Source organism: Aquarana catesbeiana, linkage group LG09 (genome assembly GCF_042186555.1).
Source record: "Aquarana catesbeiana isolate 2022-GZ linkage group LG09, ASM4218655v1, whole genome shotgun sequence".
NCBI classification, from domain to species: domain Eukaryota; kingdom Metazoa; phylum Chordata; class Amphibia; order Anura; family Ranidae; genus Aquarana; species Aquarana catesbeiana.
In genome coordinates this window covers 34,154,091-34,175,687 of record NC_133332.1, presented here as the reverse complement: position 1 = coordinate 34,175,687, position 21,597 = coordinate 34,154,091, and the positions used below count along the sequence as shown (strand labels likewise).

The window sequence follows — 21,597 nt, the reverse complement described above, 5'->3', positions numbered from 1 at the left end:
TGGCACTGCAGGAAAGGATAGTAGTAACAAGGGGGTCAGCAGGAATAACAATTAAATACTGCAGGGAACCAGGAGATCAACACTCTCAGAAGAGTCATTTTTTGAAGAACCTTCAGCCATAGATTTCATTTCAATGTAGCACCCCCCTCCTGAACTGTACCAGGCCACATGCCCTCAACATTGGGTGGGTGCTTGAGGGCATGTGGCCTGGTACGGTTCAGGAGGGAGGGGGCACCTTGTCCCCATGTTGATGGGGACAAGGGCCTCATCCCCACATCCCTTGCCCGGTGGTTGTGGGGGTCTGCGGGCGGGGGGCTTATCGGAATCTGGAAGCCCCCTTTAACAAGGGGACCCCCAGATCCCGGCCCTCCCCCCTGTGTGAAATTATAAGGGGGTAAAGTACCCCTACCATTTCACAAAAAAACTGTCAAAAATGTTAAAAATGACAAGAGACAGTTTTTGACAATTCCTTTATTTAAATGCTTCTTCTTTCTTCTATCTTCTTTCTTCTATCTTCCTTCAGTTTCTTCCTCCATCTTCTTCTGGTTCTTCAGGTTCTTCCTCCGGTGTTCTCGTCCGGCATCTTCCTCCGCGGCGCCTTCTTCTTTTCATCTTCTTCTCTTTATCTTCTTCTCGGGCCGCTCCGCATCCATGATTGGATAGGAGGCTCCCGCTGTGTGATGTTTCTCGTCTTCTGACGTTCTTAAATAATGGAGGGCGGGGGCACCCGATGACCCGCTCCTGCCCCCTCTGACACACGGGGACTTGATGGGGACTTCCCTGTGGCATTCCCCGTGACGTCAGAGGGGGTCACCCGTTACGTCACGGGGAATGCCACAGGGAAGTCCCCGTGCATCAGAGGGGGCGGGGCCTCCGTTATTTAAGAACCATCAGAAAACAAGAAGCGTCACACAGCGGGAGCCTTCCATCCAATCATGCGGAGCGGCACGAGAAGAAGATGAAGAGAAGAAGATGAAGAGAAGAAGATGAAGAGAAGGAGGTGCCGCGGAGGAAGATGCCGGACGAGAACACTGGAGGAAGAACCAGAAGAAGAAGAAGAAGATGGAGGAAGAAACCGAAGGAAGATAGAAGATAGAAGAAAGAAGAAGCATTTAAATAAAGGAATTGTCAATAACTGTCTCTTGTCATTTTTAACATTTTTGACAGTTTTTTTGTGAAATGGTAGGGGTACCCCCTTACCATTTCACACAGGGGGGAGGGCCGGGATCTGGGGGTCCCCTTGTTAAATAAGCCCCCCACCCGCAGACCCCCACAACCACCAGGCAAGGGTTGTGGGGATGAGGCTCTTGTCCCCATCAACATGGGGACAAGGTGTTTTGGGGGCTACCCCAAAGCACCCTCCCAATATTGAGGGCATGTGGCCTGGTATGGTTCAGGAGGGGGGCGCTCTCTCGTCCCCCCCTTATTCTGTGGCCTGCCAGGTTGCGTGCTCAGGTAAGGGTCTGGTATGGATTTGTGGGGGTACCCCACACCATTTAAAAAAAAAAAAAATGGCCAGGGTTCCCCTTAATATCCATACCAGACCTGAAGGGCCTAGTATGGAATTTAGGGGGACCCCCCACGTCTTTTTTTTTTTTAATTTTGGTTCGGGGTTCCCCTGTGGGGAATTCCCATGCTGTTTTTAGCAATGAACTTTCATGTGTATTGTCGGACCGGCAATTCATTAATAGCCGTGAGTAGTTTTAAATTACTTTTTTTCCTTTGAAATGTCATTTTGCTGTCAGACTGTTCTAAACACGGGAAACGTGCGCCCCTTTACAGGCATACTATAGACACCCCCCAGGTAAATGATAAGGACTTTGAAGGCAACAAGGAAGAAAGGGTGGCTCTAAACAAAAGTTATATTAATAATAATTTATTTATTGATATATATAAAAAAAATATATATAAAATTATTCGGGTGCAAACATCACCAGAGATGGAGTACATTAAAAACAACAAGTTTACAAAAACTGAATCCTTAGTGCATAGCAATTGTAGACATTCAGCCCGATGCATTTCAGGACACTTGTGGGGTCTCTTCATCAGGGGGGTAAAATTACCATAGCATATTCTAAAAATGCAAAACAAAAAAATAATACTAATATTGAAACATAAAAAAAAAAAAAAAACACTATAATGCAATATGTACATCATGGACAAAGGGCAAGAGGCAGGAGCATCGTTGAGACCAAGATTGGGAGATCACCTACCGATTGGATGAACTTGACAATATATACACCTCCAGAGAATGTGCAGGCTAATGCAGTATGGCCGTGAGGTCACAACAGATGACGTGAAGCAAAGTGAGGTAGAGAACACTATATATATTTGCTATTTAGAACCAAGCGATCTATGTGGTTAAGTGCAGGTTGGTTTGAAATAGGTAATGACACTATTATCAAGAAAATGTCTGCAAGGAAAAAAGTATAAAATATCTCAGCAATGTATAGGGCTCATAAAAGAAACAGCTTTTATTTATCACGTCGGCATCATTCATTAGTATTAATGTATGCTAAATAGAAAATCCCCCCTTTTTTTTTTTACATTTTTTTTACATATTGGCCTAAACTGATGAAGAAATTAGTTTTTTGTTTTGGATATTTATTTAAATTAATTCATTTTATTTTTAATTGTTGCTCTTTTTTGTTTATAGTGCAAAAATTAAAAAAAACGCAGAGGTGATCAAATACCACCAAAAGAAAGCTCTATTTGTGGGAAAAAAAGGAAGTCAATTTTGTTTGGGTACAACGTCACACGACCGCGCAATTTTCAGTTAAAGCGACGCAGTGCTGTATCACAAAAAATGGCCTGGTCATTAAGGGGGAAAATGTTCCGCTCTGTAAGTGATTAAGACAGGTGCACTTTAAATGATTCACTCAATAGACAATAAAATATAAAACAAGTCAGCAAGTTGAAAGCAGAGCAGAACGGGCTTTGGAGTTTGTTCAGTTTCCCTGTAGAAGATCTTCAGATAATTGTCATCCTGTAAATATTAATAGAAATGTTAAAATGCATTTCCTGTACATAGATAGATTACATAGATACAGACTGCAGATATTCCCTCTAGTAGCGATCTGTATGAACTTAATTTACCTGAAAGTGAAACTTCAGTCAAGATTAAAAGAGCCTATTATTCCTCCTTCTCACCCCTGTCCCTAATGCCGCGTACACACGGTCGGACTTTTCATCTACAAAAGTCCAACGGACGCCGACGGACTAAAGCTGGCTGGTAATCCGATCGTGTGTGGGCTTCTCCGGACTTTCAGCAGACTTTTTCAGCCTCAAATCCGACGGACTTTAGATTTGAAACATGCTTCAAATCTTTACGTCGTAACTACGACGGACCCCGAAATCCGCTCGTCTGTGTGCTAGTCCGACGGACAAAAACCCATGCTAGGGCAGCTATTGGCTACTGGCTATGAACTTCCTTATTTTAGTCCGGTGTACGTCATCACGTACGAATCCGTCGGACTTTTGTGTGGTCGTGTGTAGGCAAGTCCGTTCGTTAGAAAGTCTGCTGCAAGTCCGCCGAAAGTCCGCAGGAAGTCTGTCGGACAGGCTGTCGGACTTTTGTAGACGAAAAGTCCGACCGTGTGTACGCGGCATAACAGTTTTGATGCTTTTTTTTTTTTAACAGGAAGCGGGGGGGAGAGAAAGGAGAAAAGGAAAGGGGTGTAAGGGATGGAGGGGGGGTGAAAGGGGATTACGATACACAAAGGTAAATGCAAATCGGGGCACAGCATCATGACCAATTAGAGGTACATCTGCATTCGCAGAGCCCCAGGCATCCATCTATCCTGACTAGATTTTGTGGAATTTTTTCGGACAGTTCCTTTTAAGGTAAGTGATCTTGTACAGCAGTAGAACAGAGTTCAGTGCGCCATGTAGATAATATGGGTGGTGTAGCATCTTTCAAATGAAGAATATCTTTGCCTATAATTCTACTTTAGGATGACCATAAACTGCTTGAATTTTGGCAGATTACTGCTGGCATGGCTTAAATTCTAGCAATGAATGATGCTGCCAAAACCGCCCTGTTTGACAAAAGTTGATTGTGCAGCTGACTTTTGTTGAAGCAGCCTGTTGGAGAATTAGCAGCCAATCAGTGACTGCAGCCAATCACATGCAGCCTCTGTTCAGTATTCTGACAAGAGCAGTAGCCGTCATTTGGCTATAGCACAGCCATGAAGGGTTTAAATTAGCATACAAATATATATTTGAAATGAGATCTTTATTATTTTGTGGAAATAACATGGTGCGGGTGGAATTCTGACAGTAACAGGCTCTGTCACGCCCCTCCAGCCTGTGTCCTAGAAAAAGAGGGAGACGAAGCCTTCGTCAATCTTCATGTAATATCCCACCCTTCATTGTGTTTAGTTGGTTAGTGGACATGGAGGAGGAGGGAGAGAGGGAGTGGGCTCTCATTTACCAGTAAGGATGGGCTCAGGCATCCCCGAGCCCGCCAGGAAGCCGGCACTGCACAGCGCTAATCAAAGGCAGTAAAACATTCTCTGATCTGTGCAGCCGCGGATCGGGAAATGTCTCACTGTGTGTGTGATTAGTGCTGCTCAGTGCCGGCTGATGTGAAAATTAATATTTACAGTATATCAAGGAGTTTCAAGGGAACCATTGTGAGGACTTTCATATATATATAATGTTTTTATAGAAACGTGTGCACTTAATACATTTTTGGGTTTAATCATGAGAGGTGGGTGGGAGGAGCAGACATTGTGACTCCACCTGATCATAAGTCCTTGAAATGCTAATTTATGCTAAGATCAAAGAGGGCTGACTGTTTTAAATCAAGAGATAGACTTAACGAAGGTAATCATGTTTCAGACAGAGAGGAACCGAAGAGAGTATAATGCTTATGTGAGAAGTATGATGACTAACTAGACTTGAACTTCAGCCAATCAGGATTCAATGCCACTTCTGAACCAATGAAAGTGGTCCAGGGGTTTGATTGGTAGAGATGGGTAGAGAGGGACCATAAAAACCAAAACTGCCAGGGATGCTCGCTCTCTTACGCTCACGGTCTAGATGAAACATGGTCACATAAGGGCTGTCTAGGTAATGTATCTGTATTATCTTATGTCTCTTTTCTTTTCTCTAACTTTTTCTATTTGCCTTAATACCGTGATAGCATGTGTATGTCAATTGTAACCATCTCTCCTTTTTGCATTAATTGTCTTTGTAGACTGGCAACACTGTATTTGTAACATCACTATGTTATATTTGGTAATATCCGATTATTCTAACGTTTATTTTCTGTATAAGTAAATTAGATCTTTGTATTTTAGCACCAATATCATTCCTTATTGACTTCCTGGGTTATAGCTGCAACCGCATTGGTTCATTCAAATATAGATAAAAGGTTTTAATCACTTATGTTATGTATCATTAGGCGTATAAGTGAGGTAGGTAAAAATTGCCATAACACGGCTTCCTGGCGGGCTCGGTCACGTGGGGTTGTGAACACGCCCGAGCCCATCCTTATTTACCACTGTGTATACCCCACATGTGTGACTCTATAGTAACATGGGCTGCTGAGATGTGATAGGGAGGAAATGCTCAGCATAGAAACTCACTGAAAACTGAGCATGTGCAGAGTTGCCACCACTGATCTGCAAAATCCCTAGCTGCATTGGGGACATGAACAGAAGGTGGAGACAGAGAGCGGCAAAATCAACCAGGTTTTTTGCAGAAAACAGAAAATGACTGAGTGAGTATAAACAGCATGGAATACACCATTTATTGATAGTTCTTTATGAAATAAAAAAAATAAAATCAAGCCTCCTGCCCAGCCAGACTAGAATATTCTACGTGGCAGAGCTGTATAAATCTCAGCATGGAAGGGGCAGAAAAACAAATCCTTTGGCAGGTGAAAGAGATCCCTTCCATGTATTTCATCTGTGGATTTCATTGTTTGCCTGAAACCCGGACTTAAAGTAGGACACCAGCTGACAACCGTCACTCATAAAAAAGATTTTGCTCCTTGACAGGACATGACAATAACTTCTGATGTCCAAGGCTGGCCATATACCGGCAGAATTTTATATAAAAAATGTCTTTAACCACTTGCCCCCAGAAGGTTTTACCTCCTTCATGCCCAGGGCATTTTTTGCTATTGAACACTGTGCTACTTTAACTGACAATTGCTTTTTATTTTCTAAGATATTAATAAAAAGATACTTAAAAAAAAATATTTTCTGTTATCAAACCAATAAAATCGAATTTCATCATAAATTTAGGTCAAAATGTATTCTGCTACATGGTAATGTAGAGCGAAGAGGGGTTTGGGGACTTTAAGTGAAATCATGGCCTGGTAAGGCCACGATTTCCATCCCTGTCAATGTGACAGAAAAAACCAAGCAAGCAAGCACACAACCAGGCAAGAGGGCCAACAAGCAAGCGACAAGGGGGTGGGACTTTAAGTGAAGCATCTGGTTTGCAATTCGATAGATTGGTGGATAGATAAAATGTTTATTGAATCATACACAATAGGTAACAAACATATTGCTAATGTCAGTTTAAAAAGCAGTTGAACATGGTAATGACACTGATAACATCTGACATACATGATACAATTACAAAGTCCACCAATAGCATATAGAGATATACAGTTGCTGCAAGGTGGTGCCTGCATGACCTATGGCCTCGTTATTCCTGTGTGATTAATAAAATGTAAATCATATATAGGTGATATAAAATTAGGATTGGAATAAAAGCACGGCATCCAGTAGTTTGAGGTAGAGATAACCCCCCTGAAACCACCTTGCCGCAACTGTATATCTCTATATGCTATTGGGGGACTTTGTCATTTTATTATGTATGTCAGATGTTATCAGAGTCATTAACATGTTCAACTGCTTATTAAACTGACATTAGTAATATGTTTGTTACCTATTGTGTATGATTCAATTAACATTTCATCTATCCACCAATCTATCGAATTGCAAACCAGATGCTTCACTTAAAGTCCCACCCCCTTGTCGCTTGCTTGTTGGCCTGCTTGCCTGGTTGCGTGCTTGCTTGCTTTTTTCTGTATTCTGCTACATGTCGCAAGTGCTGGCAGTGATTGAGGCTGATCCTGCTAACACTGCATTTTTGGGGACACTATACTATTGGGGACACTAGTATAGTTTGGATCGTCATCAAGATACTGACCTGTACAGACACTATACTAGTAATGGTGGTGTGACTGTGATAGTGTGGCAGAGAATATGGCACTAACTGACACTGGCTGGGAGGAACACTTACTGGCTGACACTGACATCTCTAGTGACACAAATACAGTCATCGGTCATAATACTGTAGACTGTACTACTGGCACTGGCTGGCTGACAGAGGGCAATCAAGGGGTTAACTGTGTGCCTAAGTGTATGCAAGTGTATGTGGGCCGCTTTTACTTACTGATCTGGTTGGATCTCTAAAATCAAAAACAAACAATAATTCCCATCTCACTTACCAGCTAGCCTACAATAAAACCAAACTGATCCTGTCTTAACAGTTCACATTAAAAATAAGGGGTTTAGATGCACACATTTGTAGACAAAAGTGTAAGCTGCAGTGGCCACGTCAACTTACATTTCTGAGCAGTAGAGAGAAATCCAGGCAGAGCCTGTGTCTACAAACACACAAATCTGTGCTGTGATTGGCCACAGCAAATCAGCAGGTATACAGTCATAATGACTGGCTGTATCCTGCTGACAAACTCATGCTGTGGACAATCACAGCATGGCCAAACAGGGGGCACATGCATGCACGTAAAAAAAAAAGGAAGTACACCACGATGTACGGGCACACTGCGGTGCCTGACTGTGCCACCTGCTCATAATAAATCTACTGTGAGTGGACGGTATGCGGTTAAAGAACATTTGTTCCATTTTATTATGGTTAGTGTGTCCAAATCAACAATTGTTTTTGACAACAGTGATGAGAAAATTCAAAGGAGCAGGAAGGAGAATTTTTCTCCAATGCACACATTTTTAACAGTGCATGAGGTTTTCTTTCAAGAAAGTCCATTCACTACAAAATCAAATGTTAAAAGCAGATACCGTATTTATCGGCGTATAACAAGCACTTTTTTCCCCTTAAAATCAGGGGAAAACCGTGGGTGCGTGTTATACGCCGATCCCCACTCTATGTGTGCCAAAAAAGCCGCGAGCGCCGCGAAAAAAACGAGCGCCGACGGAAAAAAACGAGCGCTGCCGAAAAAGACCAAGCCGAGTGCTCGGCTCCACTCGCAGTCACGCCATCCCGCTGCCCCGCCTCCCTGCTGAGGATGAGAAGCGAGCGCTTCTGAAAAAGACCGAGCCGAGTATACTGTGTACTCGGCTCGGCTCCGCTCACAGTCCCGCCCAGCTCCTTTGATGGACATAACACTCCATCCAATGGCAGAACTGGGCGGGACTGCGAGCCGAGCCGAGCTGAGTACACAGTATACTCGGCTCGGTCTTTTTCAGAAGTGCTCGCTTCTCATCCTCTCATCCTCAGCAGGGAGGTGGGGTGGCGTGACGAGCCAAGTACACAGGCTCTGTCTATCGGCGGCAGATTTAAATGGCGCAAGGCTGCACTAGGCAAGGCTGCACTGGGTAAAGCTGCACTGGGCAAGGCTGCACTGGGTAAGGCTGCATTGGGCAAGGCTGCACTGGGTAAAGCTGCACTGGGCAAGGCTGCACTGGGTAAGGCTGCATTGGGCAAGGCTGCACTGGGCAAGAATGCATATGACTAAGGGCAAGGCTGAAAATGGCACTGGGCAAGCTGCAAATGGCACTGGGCAAGCTGCAAATGGACACTGATCATTCTGCAATGATGGACAAGGCTACAGATGAACACCGATGAGGCTGCATTGATGGGCATTTAAATGTAAGCTTTTTTTTCCTTAAACTTCCCTAAAAGTTTTTTTCCTTAAAATGCCCTCCTAAACTTGGGGTGCGTGTTATACGCCGATAAATACCTTTTTTGTAGAGCTTTCGAATGACAGTCCATCTTATCATTGAATGCACTGAGAATTTTCATACAAATCTTTATTCAAAAATCGAGTAGTGTATGGCCAGCTTCAGGTTGGCCATATACATATAGATGCAAGCTGAACCGATTCCTCCATCCATGTTGCACAGCATTGATAGACTAATATTTAATTGTAGAACATTGTATTCTGACAGCAGGCAAATTACCGGAACAATGCATATAAATATATACCAGTTCATGTTGGTTGTTTAGGGTCAGGTGGTATGGTGGCGTTAGGGTTGGTGTGGGTTAATTCGGATGTATTTGGTATGATGGTGTCTATTACGTGTCCTGCAGGATAGCCCCAGGGGGGTTGACTTGATATGTATATATATATACATTGTTGGGATATGCAGCCATATACTAGTATGCTGCATATTTGGGTCTTCGGCCTGTCCCAGGCAATGTTGAGTTAAGTTATTATTTTTGGTTATACTTTCAGCTGTTGTGGTGGGTCATAATCAGGCCCACTGGTTTTCCCCTTGGGTGGTCCAATGCCTGTTTTGGCCGCCCCCTGTGCGTGAGTCAGGTGTTAGGTGGCCAACAAGTGCGGCTTCTCTTTTTTGTTGGAACTGCAGCAGACAAGAATATACTCAATTGTAGATATTGTTAGTGAGCTTCTTTGTTTTCAAGGTTATATAAGATCAAATTAGTATTTATCATTCTGTGAATATTGAATAACATTGTTGCAATGATGATTTTTCCAGATATACATAGAAGTTCCCTGAGGAAGCAAGCATACTCAGTGAAATGCGTTGGAACAAAATATCTGGAATTATGTATATCAACTTTGTAAATCTGCTTAACATGGTGGATGTTTTACCAATGTTGGAATAATTTAAACAAAAAGCTGCATGATCATTTGATCAAACAACTGTTTTTAAATGTTGTGTATAATTAAGTTGTAAATCTTTTTATACACAACTGAATTTATGTGTTTCTTCACTAACCACATCATGGCCATTAGAGTCCCATATACTATAGTAGGGGGTTCCTTCCCCTCTAAGCTTTTTTGTTTCCTAATTCCTGAACAGTGTCTGCATCTGATTGAATGCAGGCGCTGTTCAACTGTTCAGTCGAGGATCGTCCAACAGGGCCACCCATTGAGAGAATTCCTGATGAATTGGCCAAAACTCACACTGTGTTTGGCAAGCTTTAGTGTCTGGGACATAACCAATATGAAAATCCTGTAATCATGAAGTCAAGTTTGAACACCAGTATACACAACACATAATACAAAGATACTTATATGTATAGACAGGAGACATGAACTTGTACTAGGAATACAAAGCAGACAAGTAATGAGATTCAGGGACTCACATTCAGCTGTTGGATGAATTACTGTAGAAGAATTCTCTTAGTTGTCTGCAGAGAGGAAGTGATGATTACGGTTAGTTTCACCCCATATAGATATGAGTGCCCACTTTCACACAGCAATTAGCCAATCAGAAAACATTAAGAGGACAGCAGAAAAGTGACTGACATCCATTCCACCATGTATGGAATAAGGGGAAATGGTTGATCATAAAGTGTTATATCGTAAAGGCTGATGTGCCTCAATTTTTTTTAAATTATTTCATAGCTAAAATACTTTTCCTTTCTTCTGCAATGTTCATCTGACCTGTGACCTCTGAAGGACGGACATCTCTGTGTGCTCATTCATGGAGAGACTTTTCTATAAAATGATGGCACCCTGGAGACATTCTGTATACCATTTTCTGCTTGTGTGATTGGCTCCCTGATTTTCCAAGAAGTCTACAAGTCTACAAGTTGAAATGTAAGCACCCTCCTGCAACAAGAATTTCAGCTGTGGTGGGATACTCCCTAAGGGTTAATGACTTCTAAAGGGATGCAGATCCTGCAACTTCTCTCATTAGAAGACTGAGTATACCAGATAATTATAATAAATAATCACTATACATGTGAAGAATGTAAAAATGTGTTTAGTTTCGGATCAATTCATTAAGTTACTGATTTTGTTTTGCTGCATTCGTAACAAAATTGGTTTAGTTTAGTTCATTTGTTTTTGAAAGGATTAAAAATTTTTAGAAGCAAAGTAAAAAATATTGAATTGATCCGATGAATTCATTGAAGGAGCGGGAGGCCAACAAGTCCTTAATAACCATGATTCATCTGCTGTCAGCATGGCCTTGCATGGAGGTACGCTGTAGTATGCCCCATATGAACAAGGCCTTGCTATGTTTTTTTATTTTTTACAGTTTTTTTTTATATTTTTTACTTTTTTGAGGGAGGGGCTTTGGTGAAACATCAGGGGTCTAAACAGACCACTGATGTCTCTTTTTTTGAGACAGAGAAAAGGACTGAGGGCATACAGTCCTTATCCCCTTTCTCTGCAGCCCCAGCTGCACTGCATATTAATGAATAGAGGTCTCTGTACAGAAGCTCCTATTCACTCACAAGGTAAAGCATAGTAAACATGACTTTACTATGCTTCAGTGATAAATTAACACAGTAGAAATCAGTACTGATTGCTCACTGTGTTCATTCTGGAAGGGGATGGTAAACATGTTTACCAGCTCCTCCTCTCCATCCTGAAAACAGCACTGATCTCCCGCCTCAGCAGCAGCAGCTGTAGGCAGTGGGAGGGGGAGGAGAGGAAACCAACCAAAAGCGCTGCAGGGAGGAGGCACAGTGGATCAGTGATGGGGGGGCGCAGTACAAGGGAGGTCTTGTATTGGTGTGGGGAATCTAGAAATAAATTCCCTGTGGCTCCCTTGCAGCACACAAAGCTGTCAGGAGGGAAGGAGGGGAAGCCTGCAGCTGCAGGGGAGCTACAAAGGTTCAGTGCTGGGGAAAGGCACATAGGAGTGGAGAGGGGCATTTTGGAGCTCAGGGCAGCTTCTTGATGTGTTTGTTTTATTTGTCAGGGCACAGTGGGCCCCCCTTCCTTGGGCTGACACGCCACTGACTCTGTCCCCTCCCACCGTACTCTACAGTACTGTGTCCACTGCAGAGACCATCAGATCTTAGGATAAACAGAATTAATAACAGTTTCCTCCCCCCAAGCTGTCAAAGTCATGAACATCTTTTTCCAAACATTCATGCAGAAATTCTGAAATATTATTCATCAGAACATTGTTTCTGCCCATAATTGAGTCAAATAACTTCATTCAAAAGCCCTAACTTATTAATCAGTTTCATTGCAATATGTATGATTGTCTTGAATGAAAAAAACATATGCATTTCCTGCTCCTGTTTCTTGTCACTACAGTGGGAAATGATTATCTATTTGACCCCACTAACCATAAGAACATTGAATGAATATTCCAAAAAACAAAGTTTTAAATTAAATTCTACTGGTGTGGGGCCAGCTTTGCCCAGCTGATCTGTTCTATTTATTACTGCTTGACATTTAATGTATGCTATATTATCTATATGACTACACAGTATAAGACGCTGGGAGTGTACTGTACCCTCTGCATGCTATTTCATGGTTGATTTATACTCGCTATATTTTTAACTTGAAATTTTAACTAAGTAACTAAAAAAAAAATTGTGTGGGTGCCCTTAAAAGTCCATTGGGTCATTTTTTTTGTTGATTTTTCTATACTGTCTGCACTACAACTTTTCAATTTTTACAGCTCTCACAGTGAGACATTGCTTGTATAGTATTAGCATATGTATACCAGTTTCAAGCATTTTGACAGTTACTTTTAACCAAAGCAAGCTGAATAAAATAAAAAATCAAGGACAAGGATGGAAAATGTCAAATCTAACAAGAATGAACAATTTCTAATAGCTGTATTCACTCCCACCAAGAAAAAGCATAACTATTCTTATGCGCAAGCACTGGTCAAAGTTAATTTGGAACTCAGAAGTAGAATGCTGTTCTACAAAAATTGAGACATTGATATGGTACTCAAACTAAAAGTCCTTCACAATTAGTGAAGTCCATGAAGGCACCACTGAATGGTCGGACAAGTGATTTTTATATTTTCTCATATGAACGATCAAATAAAATTGTATAGATGTAAGGCCAGCATAAGACTTGCGTATTGTATTGTTGTCAATGGTTGTGAGTAAGTATACTGTACATATTTGTGTGTGGGCAGGTGCACACATATGCATAGTTTTTTATCTATGTGTAAAGTACACTGAGAACCATTTTAAACATCTAAACCAGGGGTGTCCATCCTGTGGCCCACTGTGGCCCAGGAAGGTCAAAAGGTTGGACACCTCTGCTGTAAACCTTAAGAAATCTTTGTATGTTGTATATACTTGACCAATAAAGCTAAAACTGATAACATAATAGACTCTTTACAAGAGTAACAATCTCTATACCCCTGGTTCCCTACTGTTGGAACTCAACATGATTTAATATTATATTTATGGTATTTCATTCCCTGGCTGATACAGGCAGATGGCCCCAAGTTGGAAAGTAACCAGTTGCACATCAAAGCTTTGTAGCATATCAGAATAACAAGGGCTTGGCTCAAGCCCACCTGGTGTGATATGTGTGATTACAAGCTTCAAAGAGAGCCACTGCTGCCAAGATGACTGATGGGTTGAGCTACAGAAGATCAAAGGCCAAGATGTCTATGAAGATTTGACCCAGGTCGGACAGTGGCGATTTATGGACAAACTCTTCCTCCTAGTGGACAATACAGCATGCTTCCTGGAGAATGGACAAATATTAGAAGTACTACCGCTTGACAATACCTCATTGGACAGGAGGCAAGTGGGGGTGGCTACGAGTGTGTGTGAATGTGAGTAAAAAGGGCACACAGAAGAGAAATAGTCCCTTTCTCCTTTGGATCCTGGCTTGGGCCTAAGCCTCATGGCGATGGCCCTTTCTTCAACATCTGAGCCTAGCCTGATGATACAAAGCCTCGCAGAGAGCCTTGTGATAAGTATCTTTGATATTCTGATATGATGTATTTTGTTAATATATGTTTGTAACATCTATTTAGTATTTTGTGTTAGTGTATTCCTATCTTCTTGGGAAATAAATAACACTTTGTTATTAAGCCGTGTGCGTGGTTTCATAGCTAACCTTGTATTATTGTGATATCAATCACAATGTGGTCAGAGTTTTACTAGACTAGCTAACTAGGGGAATAGACAAGTTAATACATAGGTACAATAATATTTATTATACCAATTTACTTCACCTACCTATACCTCAATGGCCACATCCAGCCCTTTGGCACTTATTGTATGACCCTCCTACCCCAGCAGTTAGTTGGGTGAGCATTGATTTGTAAAGGAATTGCAATGGAAGTGATCTTGAGCAGTCCTTTGTAACATGTTCCCTGACTCTGTCTGCCCCCCAGCACCATTCCTCTAATCACCAACCATACCTGTAGCATGTTCACAGTCTGACATCTCCTGTGGTATGTCTACACACAATCTTCTGTAGTATTACATAAACATTATGTGCGGTGCTTTGGTGATGTCAGGGCTGCAGCTGAGGTCCACTATACCTAAATAGTTGACAACTGCTGCTCTGTACCAAATCTATCAGGTCAATTCAAATAATATCTATAGATCAGTCACATGACATGACACACAATGTTACTTACTGGGAGCTGGAACATAAATGTTAGGATTAGCAGGAGCCATCACTAAAATAAACAGAGATGAATTGATTAGGGACCAGAACCCAGAAATGATTTGTTCTCTTAATAAATAAAATAAAAATTAGTCAGGTATATGTCTTCATCTAAATCTGACAATAAATGTTTTCTCTGTTTAATGCTTAGTGTCAGTATGTGTAATTTAACTCCCAGGTTTCCGGGAGACATGTTGACATGCATGTCATAAGTTGCAGTTCTAATGGCCACCCATACCTGACTCTACATTGCCCGTCCCAACTACACATCTCTAACATGCATAGAGTACACAATGTCCCAAACCCAGCCTTGTTTCTCCACCCAAAACTGGACTGCAAGAAGTATTTTCATGCATGGAAAAATTACAATATATATACAGGTCTCACTATACAGTAAATGACTACACCCCAACAGATTTGTCAGAAAACCTTTACTTTCCATTCATAATCAATATTTTCTATGGGACACTATACTACAAAATACTCCAACAAATGTGGGCCATTGATTGCAACCAAGATTTTTGTAATTTTCACACAAAAAAAAGTGTTTTTCCTAACAAATTCATTCAAGACCATGTTGCAAAAATAAATACACCCCAATGAAAGTCTTAAGAGCTACAACTACAGGTGAGTCTAATTATTCATTAAACAGGTGTCCAGCAGACAGGTGATTATAAAAGGGCGTTGCTTAACAAAGAAAACCCCTCCCGTTTCATGCTGTCTGCAATGGCACCACATGGAAGAGAAATGTCACAAGGCCTGAGAAAGAAAACAATTTATTTACACAAGAAAGGTGAAGGCTACAAGAAGATCAGCAAGGTTTTACTTATCAGTCAGAATACTGTAGCAATAGTGATACAAAAATATAACAGAGATGGAACTGAAACCATCTCACAGAGAGATCCAGGCTGTCCACGGAAGTTAACACTTCGACAGGAGCGTCTTCAGATGGGAAGGTTCGAAGAAAATCACCATGCAAGTTCACTACTGTTAGCTAAAGAAGTAAAAAAGCCAAACTGGGGTGATTGTTTCCTGTGACACAATACAGTGTACACTGCAGAGGAATGGCATGCATGGGTGTTGTCCACGAAGGAAGCCTCTCCTAAAGCCCATGCACAAAAAGCCTGCCTAGAATTTGCCAGGGCCCATGCTGAAAAAGACTACTGGGACTACTGGTGTGATGAGACCAAGATAAATGTTTTTGAAACTGATGGCTTCAAATCTGTATGGCGTCACAAAGGTGAGGAGTACAAAGAAAAATGCATGGTGCCTACAGTGAAAGATGGTGGTGGCAGTGTCCTGTGGGGCTGTATGAGTGCTGCCGGTGTCGGAGCATCATTTCATTGATGGTAACATGAATTCACAGATGTACTGCTCCATATTGAAAGAGAAGATGCTACCATCACTCCGTGCCCCTGGTCGTCGTGCACTTTTCCATCATGACAATGATCAAAGGCCACGGTTGCATTTCTGAAGAACAGGGTGAAAGTGATTCAGTGGCCAAGTATGTCTCCTGATCTGAACCCCATCGAACACTTATGGGGAATTCTGAAGAGACAAGTTGAGCATCACTCTCCATCCAGCATCCAGGCTCTAAAAAAGCTAATTCTTGAAGAATGGAAAAAGATAGATGTTGCAATATGTCGCCAATGTGTTCATTCCATGCCAAGAAGACTTGGTGCTGTCCTTACAAATCATGGAGGTCATACAAAATACTAGATGTAATCTAATCTAGTAAAACTCAGTTTTGTCAAAAGTTTAGAAATTATTCTTGTGTTCATTGAGATTTTAATTAAAATTTTACTTTTCATTTTTTTGTTTACAAAAGTTTTATTTGGAAGTTTCACAGAAGAACAAAACAAAATATAGGATTGTTAACAGAGTATGTCACAATGTTACAGCATTATCATTAAATTAGGAGATTGAAATACATTACTAGACCATAATCTCTAGGCAGAAACATGTAATTATGAAATCGATATATTCACAAATTGCAGGTTCAATGGTTGTATACAAATAGAAATGGGGAGAGACAATTAGGTATTAATCCGTAATCCAATAAGACCATTTATTTTTATATATATGTATAGTATCGTTAAGGGTATGGAATATCCACTCTACAATTTTGATTGATTCCATTCTGGAAATAACTTGTTGCCATGGAAGGTTGTTGGATTTACTTTGGAGAGTTTATTGTATGACGTGGTATTAGACCATAGTATTCCTTGTAAGTAAAGTGGTTTAATGGAGGTAATTTCAAATTTTTTCCATGGGGTGTCATGTATAGGGGTGAACCATTGAGAGAGCTGTGTTAGTCTAGCAGCAAGGTAATATAGCCATATGTTGGGAAGACCTAAACCTCCTGCAGATTGGGGTCTATGCATTTGTGCATAGCTGCATCTGGGCTTTTTTCCTGCCCATATGAATTTGTTAATATTTCTCTGAATAGAGAATAATTTGGATTTTGGAATATTAATTGGTAGGGTACGAAAAAAATATAAAAGTTTGGGTAGGATTGTCATTTTGATGGCACATATTCTACCTAGGAACGAGATATGAAATGAAGACCAAGAGTTAAGGATAGTGTTAATATTGGAAAAAAGGGGGATGTAATTAGACTTATATAACTGGTTGTGTGTTGGGGTTATAGAAACTCCAAGGTACTTAAATGAATTAGGGCACCAAATGAAAGGGAAATTACTCAATAATACATTTTGTGTGTTTTGAGAAAGGTTAATTGGCATGGCAGAACATTTGTTCATATTTATTTTGAGGCCAGAGATTTTGTGAAAAAGTTTCAGTTCTTTAAGGAGGGATGGGATAGAGGTAATAGGGTCCATAAGGAATACAAGAGCATCATCAGCGTATAAGCTGAGTTTAAATTCGTTTTCCCCCTTAGCATATCCTTTTATATCATAGTTAATTCTTATTTTATGGGCTAATGGTTCAATAGCAAGGGCGAACAAGAGTGGGGAAAGGGGGCAACCCTGTCTAGTCCCTCTACTAAGGGGGAAAAATTCTGAATTGTGACCTGGGATTTTAATTCTAGTTTGGGGATTGTGATAAAGGGCGTTAAATCCCGGCAAGAATTTATCTGATATTCCAAATTTGGGTAGTAAAAGGTTAAGGTAAGACCAGCTAACGCTGTCAAATGCCTTGTGAATATCAAGACTTAAGAGGCAAAGCTTCCGCGAGAAAAGATTTGCGTCTTGGATAATATTAGTGACCAATCTGACATTATCAACAATTTGTCTTCCAGGGATAAAACCGGTTTGGTCAATGTGAATTAGATTCGTGATAACTTTTGCCAGTCTGTCTGCAAGCAATCTTCCAAAAATTTTGAGGTCATTGTTTAAAACTGATATAGGGCGAAAATTTTGAGGGAGAGAGTGATCCTTAAGCGGTTTAGGGATTAGGGAAAGATTAGCTAGAAGCATCTCATTGGGGAATTGTCCACCATTAAGAATGTGTTTAAAAAGGTTAGTCAGGTGAGGGGTTAAGAGGGGGGCAAATTTTTTATAATATGAAGAAGAAAAACCATCAGGGCCTGGGGCTGTGGAGGTTTTGAGGGATTTTATAATACGGGTCAATTCCAGTTCTGTACAGGGGGCGTTCAAGGATTCCATTTGCTGTGGGGTAAGAGAGGGTAGTCTGATGTCGTCCAACCACGATCTGGATGACTGGTCTATAGGAGGCTGAGGGCTTGAGAGGAGGTCTTTATAAAATGTGGAGAATATTTTAAGTACTTCTTGAGGGTGTGTGATCATATTTCCTTTGTGGTCTCTAAGTTTGTATGTATGTGGGGGTTTGTGTTCGTGATTAAGTTTTTTGGCAAACATAGATGATGGAGAGTTACTATGTAATAAAAATTTAGCCTTGGAAAATCTTAATGATTTCTCTGTGTTAGCTGAAAGAATAACATCCAACGCTTTACGCTTGTCTTGAATAAGTTTGGTAATTTCTGATGAAGGAGTTAATTGCAATTTATGGTATAGATCGTTAAGTTCTTTAGTAAGGCATTTGATATCTGTGAGTCTTTGTTTATTTCTGTTTGCAGCAAGACTGATTAAGTGGCCTCTTAGGACAGCTTTATGAGCTGCCCAAATCATAGTGGGAGGAGTATCCTCATTGACATTGTCAGTAAAATAATTCTCAATATGTGTTGTAATGGTCTGTGTCAGTGAAGCATCTGTTAGGATAGTATCATTTAGTCTCCAATTATATGGTGATGGTTTGAGGCCTACGTGTGAAGTTTCGAAAAATGTAATATCATGATCTGACCATGGGCATGGGTGTATTGAAGCTTTAGAGGAGTTAGCTAATAGAATAGGTGTGCAGTAAATGTAATCTAGTCTAGCGTAGACATCATGGGGATGTGAGTAATGTGTGTAAACTTTTGCACCTATGTTATGTGCTCTCCAGGAGTCAATTAATTGATATTTATTAAGGGATCTGTTTAAAGATTTAGGGAAAGCTTTGGTGGAAGGGGAAATTTTGCTTCTGTCTAGTGCTGGATGTGCTGTTAGATTAAAGTCACCTCCGACTATCAGATGGGGAGAGCTAAGCTTTTCTAGTGATTCAAAAAAGCCCTGGAAAAAAGAAGAATGTGAGTCATTTGGTGCGTAAATTGATGCAATAGTAATTTCTTTGTTATTTATCTGACCTTTTATAATGATATAGCGGCTATCTGGGTCTTTATAAATATGTTGTGAGTCAAAAATGATAGTGTTACGTATAAAGATAGCAACTCCTCGGGTTTTATTATGGTATGTAGTATAAAAAAATTGGCTATATGTTTTGTCAAAATAGTTTGGATGTCTAGAGGAAGAGAAATGGGTTTCCTGTAGTAGGATAATATCTGCACCAATTCTTTTGTAGTGTTGGAAGGCCTTTTTCCTTTTGTGAGGTGTATTGAAGCCATGAACATTATGAGATATCACTTTAAGTACCATTGGTGATTTGTAGAGAGGTATGCTTATAAAATAATACCTTCCCAGATACACTTATTGAAATGTAAATGAAAAGCATATAAACGTATGGAGGGAGGTTAAAGCTTAGCACTCGGAAAGGTAATGTCATCTTATACCGTATCAGTAGAGAAACCATGGTCAAATGAGTATCAAATTTAGAGCATGAGTATTTGAGACAAAAAAAATTATAACATTGGATTATTAGATGAGAATGAATAGTAGTACTGTAACTTCCATTTTTAAATCTATAAAAAGTATCGACCATAAAGGTGAAATTGGTAAATATTGTAATAAAAAATAACAAAACCAAAGGGACAAGAAATATCTTGGCACAACAATTTCCATATGAATCAGGAGGACAAACTCGTCCTGATCCTGCGAATGCCATCAAGTGCACCACCCTCCAAATTAAGGATGTGGCAATTAACCGCATGAGCAGGTGGGGAGACAATCCAGCGACGACGGACTTAGCGGGCTATTTGAAAACACTGAAACAAAAACAATTAAATACTAACCAGAGGGGTAAATGTAACAGTAGAGGTAAATTCCCTGTTTCCTTGGGGGTTAACAAATAAGGAGATTGTATCTCATTTTTAACAGACCCCAAGTATGCCCAGCCCAAAATTACCATCCAAAGCCCAGCTAAAAACTCACTTTAGCCACATATATACCTTTTAGCTATAATAAAAAAAAAAAAAAAAAAAAAAAAAAAAAAGGGGGGGGGGGGTAGGGAAAATGAAGGGAAGGGAGGGATGGAGGAGAGGTATGGAGGGAAGGGAAGGAATAGGGAAAGGAAAGGGTTTGAGATAAAATTGTGGTAAGTTTATTCCTCCATTTGTTTTATAAGGATCTTGATAAAGTCCAGGTACCAGATGTGGGGGAAGTTCAGATGTTAACAAACTGATGATTAGGGCTGTGCTCAGAAAGATTCATCCAAACAGGGATTAGAAAAACGAACTAAAAATTTAGTCCTGAGAGGACAGCTAAACAAGTGGGGCCTTGTGTGAAAAGAAAAAACATTTAATCAAAGTGGTCAGGTGGTTTGGTTCTGGAAAGGTTGCCGCCATCTTCTCTGTTCAGCAGTGTTGCATCTGGAAGATGGAGTCGACCATATTGGGGAGGGTCTTGGAGTAGTTAGAAATCTGTTAGGTGGTTCTGGATCAAGTAGTCCCAGTTTCACTAGCAGTTCTTTGCCTTCAATTACATTATACACGGTGTATGTAGTGCCATTATGTGGGATAGTAAGCTTGAATGGAAATCCCCATCTATATCTTATGCGAGCTGTTTGTAAGATGTTTGTGACTTCCTTCATTCTGCGTCTTCTATCCAGAGTGGCAGGGGAGATGTCAGGGTAGATTTGTAGCCTGTTGCCCTCAAAAGCAATGTTTGGGGTGGTTCTGGAAGCACGCATGATTTCTTCTTTGGTAAGAAAATCCTTCATGCACATGATGATGTCTCTGGGAGGTTTGTCAGGTGTGGGTTTGGGGCGCAAGGCTCTGTGTATACGGTCGCATGTGAATGCTGACATTGGTTTGTCAGGAAGAAGATTGTGGAAAATCTTGGAGACCGTTTGCATCAGATCAGTAACTGTATCTTGTTAACCAGCTTATCAAAGATTGTGGTAAGGCTGGCATCCAAATCAGCTTTAGATAATGGGGATGAGTACTCACAGTTCCCATTGTTGAGAGAGTGGATGGATGGATTGGAGAGTTGTTTCATTGCAGCCGCGTGTGTGCTGACTCCGGCGCCATCTTGGGACATCTTCCCGGCCTGCTTGCCTGCAGCGTTCAGAAGATAGTGGGTTAAATGATGTTGTGAGCGGCAAGAATGCCCGATTCTTCTTACCGGCATGCACGTAGGGTTCCCCGAGGGGTATGGAGTATTTTCGGCGGCGTATTGTATGTCTGGCTCTGGTTACTTAGCCCGCTCTAGCCGGGTCAGACGGAGCTGTGGTTACTCACGTCCTACCCGCATCGCGCTGCGCATGCGCCCCCCCCAAAAAAAATTTTACTTTTCAAAAGGGGTGTACTCATTTATGCC

At 41.0% G+C, this 21,597-nt stretch overlaps 1 pseudogene; it reads right to left on the bottom strand.

Moving 5' to 3' along the window:
* Window positions 1-2,647: 2,647 nt before the first annotated feature.
* LOC141107493 (class I histocompatibility antigen, F10 alpha chain-like) overlaps window positions 2,648-21,597 on the bottom strand; it is a 178,504-nt pseudogene continuing 159,554 nt past the window's right edge.